This window comes from Canis lupus, chromosome 20 (assembly GCF_011100685.1).
Source record: "Canis lupus familiaris isolate Mischka breed German Shepherd chromosome 20, alternate assembly UU_Cfam_GSD_1.0, whole genome shotgun sequence".
NCBI lineage: Eukaryota > Metazoa > Chordata > Mammalia > Carnivora > Canidae > Canis > Canis lupus.
The window spans coordinates 1,150,133-1,164,299 of record NC_049241.1 but is presented as its reverse complement, the minus strand read 5'-3'; the positions used below and the strand labels follow the sequence as shown (position 1 = coordinate 1,164,299).

Below are 14,167 nucleotides of genomic sequence, written 5' to 3'. Positions count from 1 at the left end.
GCGGCGCTCGGGCCCGCAGACGGCCCGGGGAGGGCGGGAGGCGCTGCGGGGCGGGCCGGGGCCGGGGCCGGGGCCGGGGCCGGGGCCGGGGCCGGGGCCGGGGCCGGGGCGGTGCAGCCGGGGCCCGGGGCAGGGCCGGCCGCCGAGGGGCCCTCACGGCGCGAGAGCCGCGCGTCACCCCCGCGGGGCGCTGCGGGGCGGAGCACGCGGCCGGCAGCTCCAGGGCCCGGGCCTCGCCTGCAGCCCTCCCCGCGCACAGCGCCCCTCCGAGGGGGCCCGCCTCTCCTCCTCCGCCCGGGGTCGGCCAGGAGTGCTGCGAGGAGCCGGGCCCGCGGCCGCTGCATCCGGCTCGGGCTCGGAGGTCGTCCCCCGCGGGCCGGCTTCAGCAGCGCGCTGGGCCCGAGGGCTGGGCTGGCGGGTCGCCCCGCGCGCACGGGAGCTCGCCGGAGCCAGCAGCGTCCCCAGCAGGGAGGGCGCGGGCCGCAGCCCCACACCGGCCTGCGGTGGCTCCGACTGGCGTGTTCTCACGGCCGCCAGCATCTCCCAAAGTGCTATTCGCTGTTTCATCCAGCAAGCACCAACGGGGCGCCGACAGCGCGGGGTTCTGCTACGTGTAACAGACAGGTAAACTGAGGCGGGAGAGGCGAAGTGACTCGCCGGGGTTCCCAGCTTGTGGGAGGCAAACCAGGCCCGGAGAGCCCTCCCCGCCGCACAGACCTGGGTGCAGGCGCGGCAGGTTAACACGCAGCAGCCCCGTCTGCTCTGAGAGCCTCACCTTCCTGCATGGAACGGATGTGGGCAGAGCTGCAGTGAGGCATGAGGATGAACACTGCACCAGGCCTGAGAAAATGTCTCTTCCTGCTTTGTGTTGTGTGCCCGCTGGCTTCAGGGCCATCCCCAGCTCTCGGGCTGCTCTGTTGCCATCCTGTCCTCCCCAGGGCCACTGCGGAAGGCACTGCTCAAGGGTCTTCTCACTCTGCTCCATAGTTCCCCAAGATCCATGGCCTCTCCTTTGGGGAGCAGCCCCCATGTCCAAATGTTTCCAGAGAAGCTCAAGAAGGCCACTGGGCTCTGGGTGGCAGCCAAGCTCATGGTTAACCCTGCACCCCCCCCCAACACACCCCACAGTTGCCCAACCAGGAGCCCCAGCGCTCTCCCCGACACTGCATCCCCACCCCACGCCCCCTGCTTCCTGCAGCCCCGTGGATTCTCTCCAGTGTTATTCCAGATCACACCACTTCCTTCCGTCCCACTCCACCCCGTTCCTGCTCATGTCACCTTTCTGTCTACTCCCCAAACCATGGCAGCAAGATCTGTTCAAGATGGAAATCCGATTATGTAACGCAGGTGGATTGGGCCGGACCTTCTGTTCCAGGTGGATCCCAGGCCCCAGAGCCCTGAAGAAAACTGCAATACTTTCAGAAAATGATAGGGTGAGGAAAGGATTTCTTCAACAAGATGTCAAAAAGAAATAAATAAAGGAATATTTGGATCAGTTTGACCACCTTAAAATCAGTCATTTTTGTTACTAAAGGTTACGAGAGAGGAAATGGCAAGGCGAGCCAGGATGTAGGAAAAGTTCTTTGCAAACCCAAGTACATACTTGACGAAAGCTGTGGACCTAGGATATAAAAGGAACCCCCAAGAGTCCGTAGAGCAAAAGGCAACTATCCGCAGACGTGGGGAGAGGAGCCCCACAGGCAGTTTGTTGGAGAGACAACGGCAAGGAACTGTTGCTGGGACGAGCCCTGTGCGGTGGGTTCCACACCCTGGGGCTCCCTTCCCCTTGGCCACACCCCTGCCGAAGCCCAGCTCTGAGCTAAGGCCCGGAGCCTCCAGTGCAGACGGGAGGAGGGGAGGCAGAGTGGGAGTGCACCAGGGGCTGCAGTCGTTGCTCCTCATCCCACATCACGTGTGGGGATGAGTCCGCAGGGCTGCTGGGCTCTACCTCTCTGGGTTTCCTCTCTCTGTAGGTTTTGCTTCCGTTTGCCGATGCAGTTCAAGAGCGCATGGAGTTGTTGGACAGTGGGGCACGACTTGTGAGAACGCCGTTCTGATCTGGGGCGTTGGGTGAGGAGGCCCTCTCCGTACCTTCCAGCGTCCCTGTCACTGGACCACCTCCAGGGGCTGCTTCTGCATTTTGGCAGCTCAGAGCTTCGTACAAGGGTAGACTCAAGAGTGCCTTCCCTCCCTGAGGCAGGGCCCCACAGCTGATGGGTGAGGAGGAGTCTCGGGGGAGCACAGTGGGTCCCTTGAGGTATGACCACTGATACCCGGCCCTGAGTCACCCTGACTCCTGCCTGTCCCTCACCCCTACCTCAGAAACCAAATATTTCTTTATTTGATAGATAGTTAGATGATAGATAGATAGATAGATAGATGACAGATAATTTTTAAAAATTTTAGGGGTAGGGGTACCTGGGTGGCTCAGTGGTTGAGCGTCTGCCTTCAGCTCAGGTTGTGATCCTGGGTTCTTGGGATCAAGTCCCACATCAGGCTCCCTGCGTGGAGCCTGCTTCTCCCTCTGCCTGTGTCTCTGCCTCTCACTGTGTCTCTCATGAATAAATAAATAAAATCTTTTAAAAAAAATTTTAGGTGGTTCGGTTGGTTGAGCATCAGACTCTTGGTTGTGGATCTCAGGGTCACAGGATCAAGCCCCACATCAGGCTCCCTGCTTAGTGGGGTGTCTGCTGGAGATTCTCTCTCTCTCTTTCTCTCTCTCTCTCCCTGCCCTTTCTACCCCCAAATGAATAAATACGTCTTTTAAAAAAAATTTTTTTAAGTAGGCTCCATGCCCAACATGGGGCTTGAACTCAAGACTCTGAGATCAAGAGTCACATGCTCTACCAACTGAGCCAGCCAGGTGCCCCGAAATATTTCTAACCCAACCGTTTCTTACCTCCCCCATTCCTACCATCTTCTGCCTTGAGCATATGGGGACCCTCTGGGTCAATAGTTCCTACCCGGCCCCTCCCCACTTGGCTCTCCACGCTGTGGCCCAGAGGGATCTCAGGGAGGAGAGACGGTAGGAACTTTTCTCTGCTCAGGACCTCAAGGAGATTCCTTCCACACCCAGAACACCTTGCCCCCCATCCCCATGGTCTGTGCAGGTATACGGGTGTATATGCATACATGCATACATACTGGGGGCAGGCACAGAGCAAGTGCCCCCTGGGGGTTCCTTGACACCTGGAGGGCACCCACCCTGCCCTGGCCCCGAGCATGCAGCACTGTGGGTCATCTTGCTGTGGGTAGGTGCTATCAGACTCGGCCCACTGGCAGCTGCTGTGGGCTCAGGGGGTGAGCAGCAGTTGCTGTCATATTTATTCTGGGAAGCCTTTTCTGGCCACTGGGTGTAGAGGGGACTGGGAGCCCAGTGTGGATGTGTGGAAGTCTGTCAAGGGACCAGAGAAAAAATGATGCCCATGGAGGGGTGAGCACAGAGCCATCTCCACACTCTATGCCTTTGGTCCCCTAGACAAGAGAGGGTTCAGCCCCAGAACAGACATTCTGAAGAGAAGCCTGCTGGGAGCCAACTGTAGCCTCCTTGGGCTCACCCAGCCCACTCCCCTCCCACCCTGCCTTCAGCAGTCAGGCTCTGTATAGCAGGAGGCAGACCCCCGACTGGGTTTAAGCTCCAAGAGACACGTGTTGGCTCAGGTGAGCATCCTTTGAGCATGTGTAGGTCCTAGGCACAGCATGGCCATTGGGCCCTGGAGCTCTCTCCCCATGTGCGGGCTCTGCTGGCTACCAGCCTGGTTCACACCCACCACACAGGCCTTCTGAGCGGTAGCCTCAGCAGCTCTAGGCACCTCCCATAGTTCCAAGAAAATTTCCAGAACTGGGCCTCAGTGAAATGAGCTCATCATGTGGCTCCTTCGAACCAGTCATTGTGGGCTGGTGGTAGAATATGGCAGGGGGAGGCTGGTATCAGGGACCCCTCCCAAGCTGGGGGCCGCACTGGGAAATCCCTGTGTAGTTATCAAAATAAGCAGGCCTGGGTGTAGGGCAGGCGAGGCATTCAGAACCCTGACTGCTTCTCCCTGTGTGCCTGGCATTGTTGCCGTGCTGAGAGTTTTATTCCAAAGACGTCTTCATGCCTCCGGCCACTCCCCATGCTGTGCCCTTGACCAAGAGTGCCCCTACCTGCCCCGTTCATGGCCCAAGCTCCCTTGTCCCTCCTCCAGGAAACCCCCTGCCCACACTACCTGTCCCTGTGTGACAGCCATGACCAGTTTGGGTTCAGGTCTGTCACCAGCCCTCCCCCTGCCCCTGGCTTTGGGGATGCAACCAGGTCACTGTGCACTACTTTGCACAGAAGACACAATGGCAGAGCCCCTGCCCACCGTTTTGCAGACATGTCCCAAGAGCACTGGAGGGGTTCATTCAGCATCACCTTGTTCTGGGATTCAGGTGTACTCTGAGGGCCGAGTCGGTGATGGGTGTGAACAGTGAGCAGGCTGAGTCTGGGAACTGGTGAGGGCTGAGTGGGTGGTGAGCTGGAGTGCAGCTATAGGGCGAGCATTGAGCGAACAAGACCACCAGCAACAAGAGTCCAGCCAGCAGCCCTTCTGTTTGAGATCTCTGACTAGGTCTGGATCCCACAGCACATGCCACCCTCCGGGAAGCCCAGACTGGGTACTTGTCCCTCTGGGGGCTCATGGCCAGGTGGCAGATGATGTCCCAAGCATGGTATTCCCTCCAGGGCTCTGGCCTCTGGAAAAGCCATCCCGCTGCCATCTCTGTAGTGCTAAGAGGCCCTGTACTCTGTAGCCCCAAGAATCAGGCCCCTGAGGCTCAGGGAAGCAGCCCAGATTTTCTTGTTGCATTAAAAAGCCATGGGCTGAAGGGGAGAAGCTGGCCTGCCTTCCCTGACACACACCCAGCCACAATGGGGCAGTTCCCTCTTTGCCCACCTGTGTGGGGCCAGAGGAGGCCAGTTATGAAACCAAACATAGAGATACGACCCAGGGTATCAGCACATGCCCCCCAAAGCTATAGGACCCAATCAAAAGTTACCATTATACCAGGTACCAGGGAACTCTCAGCTTGCTAGAGAATACACAGTCAACAGATGCCAGCACCAGAGTGACAATGGATGCTGGAATTACCTGAGAAGAATTGAAATTAACACTATAAAGAACCAAATTGGGGATCCCTGGGTGGCGCAGCAGTTTGGCACCTGCCTTTGGCCCAGGGCGCGATCCTGGAGACCCGGGATCGAATCCCACGTCGGGCTCCCGGTGTATGGAGCCTGCTTCTCCCTCTGCCTGTGTCTCTGCCTCTCTCTCTCTCTCTCTCTCTCTCTCTCTGTGTGTGTGTGACTGTCATCAATAAATAAAAATTTATTGAAAAAAGAACCAAATTGATATTTCATACTTTAAAAAAGTACAATAATTAGATTAAAAGGGATAATGGATGGCTGCACAGCAGAACAGGAGGGAAAGAGGAAAGAATCAGTGAACTTGAAGATAGAACAATAGCAATGATCCCGTCCAAAAAAACAGAGAGAATAGACTGGGATGGAGGCTCAGAGCCTCAGGAACCTGTGCAAAATAACAAAATATCTCACATCTGTGCCATCAAATTCCCAGAAGGAGAGGAGACAAGGAGGTGGGCTGGGGAGACTGAAAAAAAATTAGGTAAATAATGGCTAAAAATCTCCAAATTTGGCAGAAGACATAAACCTACAGATTCAAGAAGCTGAACAAACCCCAAATGGTATAAACTCAAAGAAACGTGTGACAAAACCCATCATCAGCAACCTTCCAAACACTGAAGACAACAATCCTTGAAAGCAGCAACAGAGAAACGAAGGCCTTACTGTTGAGGCCAAACAGTTTGTGTACGGAAGATTCCTCATCAGGAACCCTGGAGGCTGGAAGGACATTTTGAAGGGCTAAAAGAGAATTGTCATGTGTGAACTCTGTAACTTGTGAAAATACCACCCAGGGATGAGAAGACGTCAAGATGCTCTCACACGAAGGAAAAGCATGAGAAAGTGTCAGCAACAGGCCTTCCCTGAAAGACGGCTGAAGAAAGCTCTCTAAAGAGAGAGAAAATGATAAAAGGAGGATTCTTGGAGCATCAGGAAGGAAGGAAGAACAATGGACTTCCTCTCTGTAGCTTTCTGAATTACATTGGATAGTTGAAGCAAAAATTATGCCAGTGTCTCATGTCTCAGAGTAGTTACAGGGAGCACCTCAGTAATTTCATTACACATGGCAGAGGGGAAGGGGATGTAAATGGGAAGTCAGATTTCTACACATCACTCAAGCTGGTAAGAACCAGTAGGCTGTGGTGAGGACATATATAGAATGTAATCCTTAGAGCAACCACTACAAATTATGCAAAGAGACACACTCAAAAACACTATAGATAAACCAAAATGGAATTATAAAATGTGTTCAAGTAACCCACAGGAAGGCAGAAAAAAAGAAAACACACAGGGAATAAACAAAACAAAAAGTAAAATGGCAGACTTGCCGTAACAAAATATTATTATTAGTATTACATAATACATTATTATATTAGTAAAATATTACTCCATGTACATAACATCTTTGAAGTGACAAGATCATGGAAATGGAAAACAAATCAGAGTTTGGTGAGGTGAGGGATGGGGGGAAGCAGGAGGAGATCTTTACGGTGAGGGACAGGTCTGTATCTTGGTCTCAGCCTTGGTTATCCATGAGGAAGGACACAGGTACTGTGTTGTGGTTTCCATCTTGTCCTATAGTTAACAGAGGATGTAAGCCCTGAAGCAAGCTGGGAGAAGGTACCTCATTGTACTATCTTACCAGATTCTTGAGAGGTTATCATTATTATAGATCATAATTATTTCAAAAGAAAAACTAAAGGGACACCTGGGCAGCTCAGTGGTTAAGCGACCCTTCGGCTCAGGTCATGATCCCAGGGTCCTGGGATGGAGCCCAGCATTGGGCCCCTTGTTCAGCAGGGAGCCTGCTTCTCCCTCTCCCTCTGTGCCTACTTATGCTCTCTCAAATAAATAAATAAAATCTTAAAGATAAAATAAAAATGTCCTGCAGTCACATCCCCAGTTAGGTTCATTATACCACTAATTCCCCCAATGTTTTCTAAGTTATTTCCCAACCCACTCCACGCCCCTGCTTCCCTCCAGAATGGAAGCCCCATGAAGACTACTAGGGCCTCATCTTTCTTTCTTTTTTCTCTTTTTTTAGGATTTATTTATTTATCTTAGAGAGAGGTCAGAGAGAGAGCAGGCATGTGCGTGTGCAGGGAGAAGCAGAGGGAGAGAGTCCCAAGCCGACTCTGTGCTGATCTCCAGCCCTAGGCAGGGCTCAATCCCATGACCCTGAGATCATGACCTGAGCTGAAACCAAGAGTACACACCCAACCGACTGAGCCCCCGAGGCATGGCGACCTATCTTTCTCAGGATGAGTGTGCAAGGCAGGCATTCTGTAAGGGCTTGTGGGCTGTACTTGCTCTCTGTTGCTGTAACGGGTCACCCTAAAATCTCATGGCTTCAAGCAGCAATCATTCGTTCTCTCTCATGGCTTCTGTGGGGGAACTTAGAGGCTGTGGCAGGACTGGCTGGTCTCTGCCGCAGCGTCTGAGGGCCTGGCAGGAAGGCATCGTCCTCCCGGCCATTGGATCCCAGACCGGTCTCCAGAGAGTTCTCTCGGAAGCTCTCGGCTGTGCCCAGGCCCACGTATACTTCTGGGGCTGCGCGCTGGCTGTCCTGTGGATACGGTCAAGGTCACAGGTGGGAGTGGAGATGAGAAGAATTGTTGGAATTTCTGGGGAGCCTTTTTGAACCAACCCTCTGAGACACCCCTCCTGGGAGAACTCTCCCCTTGGGGGAAGGGCCCCATCGCAGCTGGAGGCTCCATCCAAAAGTGTGCACGCTTTGGAGGCAGCCCCCTCCCCTGCCCCAGGACTCTGCTCCCATCAGTGTTTGCCCCTTGATGTCTTTTCTGGGTCTTGGGGCAAATGGTAGCGGCTCCCAGAGCCACTGTGCGGACCAGAGAAAACATATAGGCGTCCCTGTGCAGAGGGATCTCCCTGAGGCACCTTGTTCACCCTCAACACCACCAGGCAGGGAGGGGCTGTTACTGCCCCCTTTTCACAGATGAGGAAATTGAGGCACAAAGAAGTAAAGTGAGGTACCCCAGCGGGCATGCTGAGCAGGCTGCAGTCCGTTCTTTTGACCCCTGCACACCAGCATCCGCAGCAGCCCTGGCCATACTGCTCGCCCCCTCGCCACCCCTGCCCCTTCCTGTGCTTTATGCTGTGTCACAGGGAATCTTTGTGATTTCCCTAACTTACCATGAGCTCTGCACATGATGCTGATTCCTTCTGTCCCCATGAGGTCACCCTGCTGACCTTACCCAGCTAGCCCCCACACGGGATCTTCCTCTTTTGGGAAGGCCACCTTGAAGCACCCCCACCCCCACCCCTACTGGCCTGGTCTGGAGCAGCCTTGGACTCAGCACTGGACATCATCAGACATAAACAATGGACAGAACCAGATTTGACAAAAATCTAGCTTTGCTTCATCCAAAGGGACATCACTGACTTGCTTCTCTGAAAGGTCCAAGGAGGTCTGTCTTCAGGCATTGCTAGATCCAGGGCCCAGGAATATCTGCCTTCCTCTGTGTGCTTTCTCAAGCACTTCCAACCTGTCGGCCAAGATGGCCCTGGCAGCTTACTGGACCTACCAGGGCCATGAGACTCACTCCTCACTCTCTACTGCACCCTATAAGGTGGGGGTTGGCTGTAGGGTGGCTAGGGACAGGTGGTTAGATGGGGTCAACCTCTCCGGTGCAGCAGCTGCTGATGCTTCCAGCAGCCTTTACTGTTCATGAGGTCTGGCCTCTTTGCCTTTTTTTTTTTTTTTTTAAATAATTCAAAGAGGCCTTTTAGTTATTAAAGTATATGCTCATGACTTAGAAAAAAAAATCCGAGAAGCGCACAAAAGGATACACAATGAAAAGTCAGTCTCCCTCTGGAGCATCCCAGCTCCTGCTGTGGGAGAGAGACTGTTACAGTTTTCCTGTGTCCTAGCAGACACCTCACACTGTTACAAGCAAATGCAAACACCTGGATATTCTTGCCTGTTTTCCCAAAAGATACAAACTGTATATACCCTGCTCTGAACCTCAGTTGTTTCTGGATTGTTTTCTTTCCTCTTACTAGCCGATTTGTGGGATTATTCCACGAGGGCTATCTAGAGATACCTTCCTCTCTCTCTGTCCCGTCATCCAGCACTCTGGCAGGCACTGCTGGGTGCCCTCAGTGAGTCACACTTTTGTATATCCCCTCCCCATAAGCGTATGACTTGCTTCTAATGGATAGGATCGAGCAAAGGTGAAGGGTTGTCTCTTTCACGATCCTATTAGGTCACGTTGGAGACTCCCTTGCCGGCTTTGAAGAAGTGAGACCATGATGAGGCGGGCCTGGGACAGTCACATGCTAGGGGATGGCCGTGGCCTCCAGCCTCCAGCCACAAGGGAATGAGTTCTGCCAACAGCCGGTGAGCTTGGTGGGAGGCCAGCCTGACCGCCCCCAACTGTAGCCTCATGAGACCCTCCCTGAGCAGGGCACCGGCTCAGCTGTGCCAGGGCTTCTGACCCCGGGGCGTGGGAGATGGTGTGCAGCCAGCTGGAAGCTGCTGGGCTGGTGGTTAATTTGTTAGGAAGCTAATAGCAGGGTGTGCTCCTCTCAGTCCAGACGTCTGAGAAATTCTCCGTGTCCTCATGGGGAGCTCTAGTTTGTTCTTCATTGTGGGGCAGTATTTTGTTGGATGATTAAACTGCAACCTGCCCATTCTGCTGTCTATGGACTTTGGGACCCTTTTAACTCCTTGGCTACTATGAACACAGTGGTCTGAGCATCCCTCCATGTTCCATTTAGACCATATACATATTCATTCCCCTGGATATCGATCTAGGAGTCAACTTGCTGCATGGATGTTTAACTTTATGAGAAACTGCCAAACCATTTTCCAAAGGGGTTTAAATACACTCCTCACAGCACTGTACGTGGGTCCCAGCGGTTGCTTATGCTCATCCACACCTGGTGGTGTCTGTCCTCAGAACTTCAGCTACTGGATGGGTATGCAGAGGTATTTCTTTGTGGTTTTGCCTTGCATTTCCCTGATGAGTCATAAGGATGTAGGGCATTTTTTCATATGTTTATTGGCCTCCCCTGAGAGCTTCCTGATATTACTTTGTCTGCTCTAATTTATTCTCTGCCCATAAACCCTAAGCTGGAGCTGGAGGGAAAGAGAAACTCTCTTTACAAGGCTAGACTCGCTGGGGCAAATCATGAAGCCCAAGAACGAAGGTGACAAAGAGAGGAGAATGGTGCTAAGGGACTGAACTGAAGGAGAGCAAGCAGGTCCCAGTCACTGTGTAAAACACTCAAATCCAGCCACACCAGATGCTTCCTCCTGCACTTGTCAATCCTACGAGCCAACACACTCTTCTTGCTTAGGTCAGTTTGAGCTAGGGCTCTGTCACTGGTGGGAGCAGGGGCTGAGGCAGCTATAGTCCAGGTTCCAGTCTGCCCAGGCTCTGGCCCTCAGGGACACTAACATTCTTTTTTTTTTTTTTAAGATTTTATTTATTCATTTATGAGAGACCCAGAGAGAGAGAGAGAGAGAGAGAGAGAGAGGCAGAGATGCAGGCAGAGGGAGAAGCAGGCTCCATCCACGCAGGAAGCCTGACACGGGACTCGATCCCAGACTCGATCCCAGACGGGACTCGATCCCGGTCTCCAGGATCACACCGGGGCTAAAGGTGGCGCTAAACTGCTGAGCCACCGGGGCTGCCCAACACTGACGTTCTTGAGGCCAACCAAGCTCAGAGAGCAAGTGCAGAGGGATGGGGGGCTCTGAATTCCGGTGCTCGACTAGCCCTCCCTGCTGTGGTCTGCACCCCACTTCATTATTGAGTGTGTTTTGAGGCTGAATAACCATGTAATTGGTTTATCTGTTCCACAGTCGAATTTCAGCAAATATGTTTTTCATAATTAGGTGATGTTTACTTAACGGGAATAACCAGCCCATTAAATTTAATGAGGCAGGTTATCAGGTATGAAGTAGAAGTGTTTTTCCTTAAGAGCGACCTGGATTTGGCCGTTCCTGGGGGGGCCAGGGAGGTGCAGGCAGCTGCCTTGTCTGGGTGTGGGAAGCCCCAGGGAGTAGGGGTGCAGGTATCCTGTCCTTACAGGAAACAGGAACCCCCCCACCCCTGGTGTTCCCAGCACCCTTACTTTTTTCCCATTGCATGACATCCTATAATCATTGATATTATCTTCTCTGGCTCTCCCACCCCCAGATCTCCAAGCTCTAGACGGCAGGGTTTCCCCTTCCCCTTACTGCTGTATCTCCAGCATCTGGATGACTGCACATAGTAGGCATTCAATGCAAACATTAGCTGTTCAAAATATAAATAAGGGAGACCTCTCAGCAAAGCCCTCTCTGACTCCGCAGCCCGAGTACCCTGGGCCCGGAGCTCCCAGAGGTTCTCCCCAGGGGCCTCGTCACAAGTGACCTCCAATAACATTTGGAATTATAACAACTCCTACTAACTCCTCCTGCTAGACTTATAAGCTCATGGGGGCATGCGCCAGGTATTGCCATCATTTTCACAGCATGCAGGGTATAATAGTGTTAACAATATTAATTCTAGAAGCCTGTTCCGAGGCAGAGAAGAGCTTGTGGGGTGTTAATGTGAGTGTCCCTGGGGTCAACACTTCTGGGTGAGGGCAAGAAGCAGAGGGCAGGCCTAGCCAGGCTGCCAGGCACTGTCGATGAGGCCATGCCAAGGTCTCAGGGCAGAACGCTTTTCCAGCTTGCTCCAGGTTGGGGCGTGGGAGCTGGGCCTCCATACCCGCAGCAACAAGCAGTAGCTGGATACAGTGCCTGGCCCTGCTGGGGTGTGCCTTGGGTGAGGTGGCTCCCCAGCAAAAGTGCTTCCCAGAGGGAGGACTCGGGAGGGAGGGCTGTCTGCCCACAGCTGGCCCTAAAGGGGACCTGGGCGGTAGGTCCTCTGCCCTCACACTTAGAGAGCATTAACCGTGGGACCCCTGTCGTCCCAACCCCCTTAGGGGATGGCGTCTAGGACTTTCTCCCTTTTACACGCGAGAAAAGAGAGGCCCGGGGCTTGCGGTGGGTGCCGGGTCCGTGTAGCTCGGACGTCATGCCCTGCATCTTACACTGTGCCGCGGGCTGGGCGCTCCAAGAGACCGTGCAAGGGCCAGAACGAACATCCTCAGACACAGGGCCCACTCCCACCTGGCTTCCTGACCACGCTTCCTTAGAGCCCTTGCTCTGCCATCAGCAACACGGGGTGTGCGTGCTCCCAGTCTCCTGTGACGACGGTGGACTTGGCTCCTCCTCCTCTTCGCTCAGGCAGTCCTGCTTCAGCTATGCGGCCTGCGCCAGGTGCACGCACACGCAGGATTTCCAAGGCAGACGGGCGTCCACCATCCCTGGTAGTGCCTGAACTGTCCCCCTCCGTTGTGTATGTTCTCTTTGTCCCGAAGTCTACCTTGTATGACAGTAACACAACTGTTCCAGGCTTCTCAGGGTTTGCTGGTATGTTTGTTTCTCTGCTTCTATTTTTCTAAATATTTTTTTTTATTTTTAGATTTTATTCATTTATTTATGAGAGACACACAGGGAGAGGCAGAGACCCAGGCAGAGAGAGAAGCAGACTCCATACAGGGAGCCCGATGTGGGACTCGATCCCAGGACCCCGGGATCATGCCCTGAGCTGAAGGCAGATGCTCAACCGCTGAGCCACCCAGGCACCCCTCTCTGCTTCTATTTTCAACCAGCCTGTACCCTTATTACTAAGGCGGGGTCTCTCGTAAACAACACACAGGTGGGTTATGTGTGGTGTGCGTGTGTTGGGGGGGTGGTTTTTGTTTTTTTGTGAATTTGCACACTTTAAAAGGCCTCTGATGCATTTCACCAAATGTGTTCTCTAGAGAGGTCATGTGAGTTGCCTCCTTCAGTGATGGCCTCAGTGGAGGGCCCTGTCCACATCTACAGTACCACTCTGCCTTCCCTGTGCACAGTGGATATTTCTTCTATGCCCTGCTCTCACACCCACCTCAGCCATCTAGAATGATGTGGGATGTACAGCCACACCTGTACCCACTTGTGGGTGGATGAGGTGGTGGCGTGTGGCTGAGACAGGGCAAGTGTATGAATTCTGTCCCAGGGCTCACAGCCACCTCGGGGATGACACCAACTCAGACCCTGCGTTGGCACTGCTGGGCGTCTTCAGGTCAAAGACTTTGGAAGGAATGAACTTCAGCCATTTCTTTTGCCGGGGTCCACACTCCCCATCTGGGGGGCCAGGTGAGGGAAAGGTGGAGGACTGGCCCCTTTAGCTGGGTTGCTTGAACAAGTAGAGTTGAGCCTCTGGACAGATGTCCCCGGGCCTGGCCCAGCACACGGCCAGGACTCCTGCTCCAAAAAAAGGTAGTGTCAGCACCATGCTCTGCGTAATCTTGGCCAAGTTACTCATACTGTCTGTGCCATGGTTTCCTCATCTGGAGAGTAGGTGTAGTAATGGCCCTACTTCACAGAGTGTGTGACTCTAAACGAATTTGCATTTACGAAGGGGGCGGGAGAGGACCTGGCATGTGGTGAATATCCCATAGGGCTGAGGATTGACACCCCTCTGGAAGCTGTCCATCCAGCTGTGCCCGTACAAGCCAGACACACGCACAGTATGTGTGCATACCTATCTGTGCCCACTACACGCCCACCCAAGTGTAGGCACGGGGACACCTGCAGACACATGTACTTGCTCAGCAGCCCCCTCATGCTGAAGCCCTTCTTGTGGGCCGGGGCCTCGGATCCGCCCCTCCAGAGCAGGTGGCCAGGCCTTGCTGTCCAGTTCCAGCTAGTTCCAGCCAGTTCCAGGCTCAGCTAATGGGTGGCATGGGTGAGGATGGAGGATGGGAGCAGGGACAGGCCATGAGCAGCCACTTCTCAGGGCAGCTGTGCCCCTCAGAGGCTCTAGTTCACAAGAGCAGGGCCCCTGAGCTGCCAGCACCCCCTGGGTAACCCCGCCTCTTCCCTTTGTCCCTGCAGCCCTGGGTGATGTGAACTTCCTGCCATTGGCTAATTTCTGGGCTATCATACCAGTCCATTTAGGTTTT

General features: G+C 53.7%; 1 long non-coding RNA gene across 4 annotated transcripts; it reads left to right on the top strand.

Annotated features, from left to right (window-relative positions):
* The first annotated feature begins 418 nt into the window (after positions 1-418).
* Positions 419-2,451, top strand: LOC102152377. Of its 4 annotated transcripts, none has more exons than XR_005374387.1 (4): positions 419-624; positions 1,348-1,433; positions 1,535-1,755; positions 1,974-2,451. It is a non-coding gene; the product is annotated as an uncharacterized LOC102152377 (long non-coding RNA). The 4 variants fall into 4 exon arrangements; XR_005374386.1 differs by having other exon boundaries at positions 1,308-1,433; XR_005374385.1 differs by having other exon boundaries at positions 1,218-1,433.
* The last annotated feature ends 11,716 nt before the right edge of the window (positions 2,452-14,167 follow it).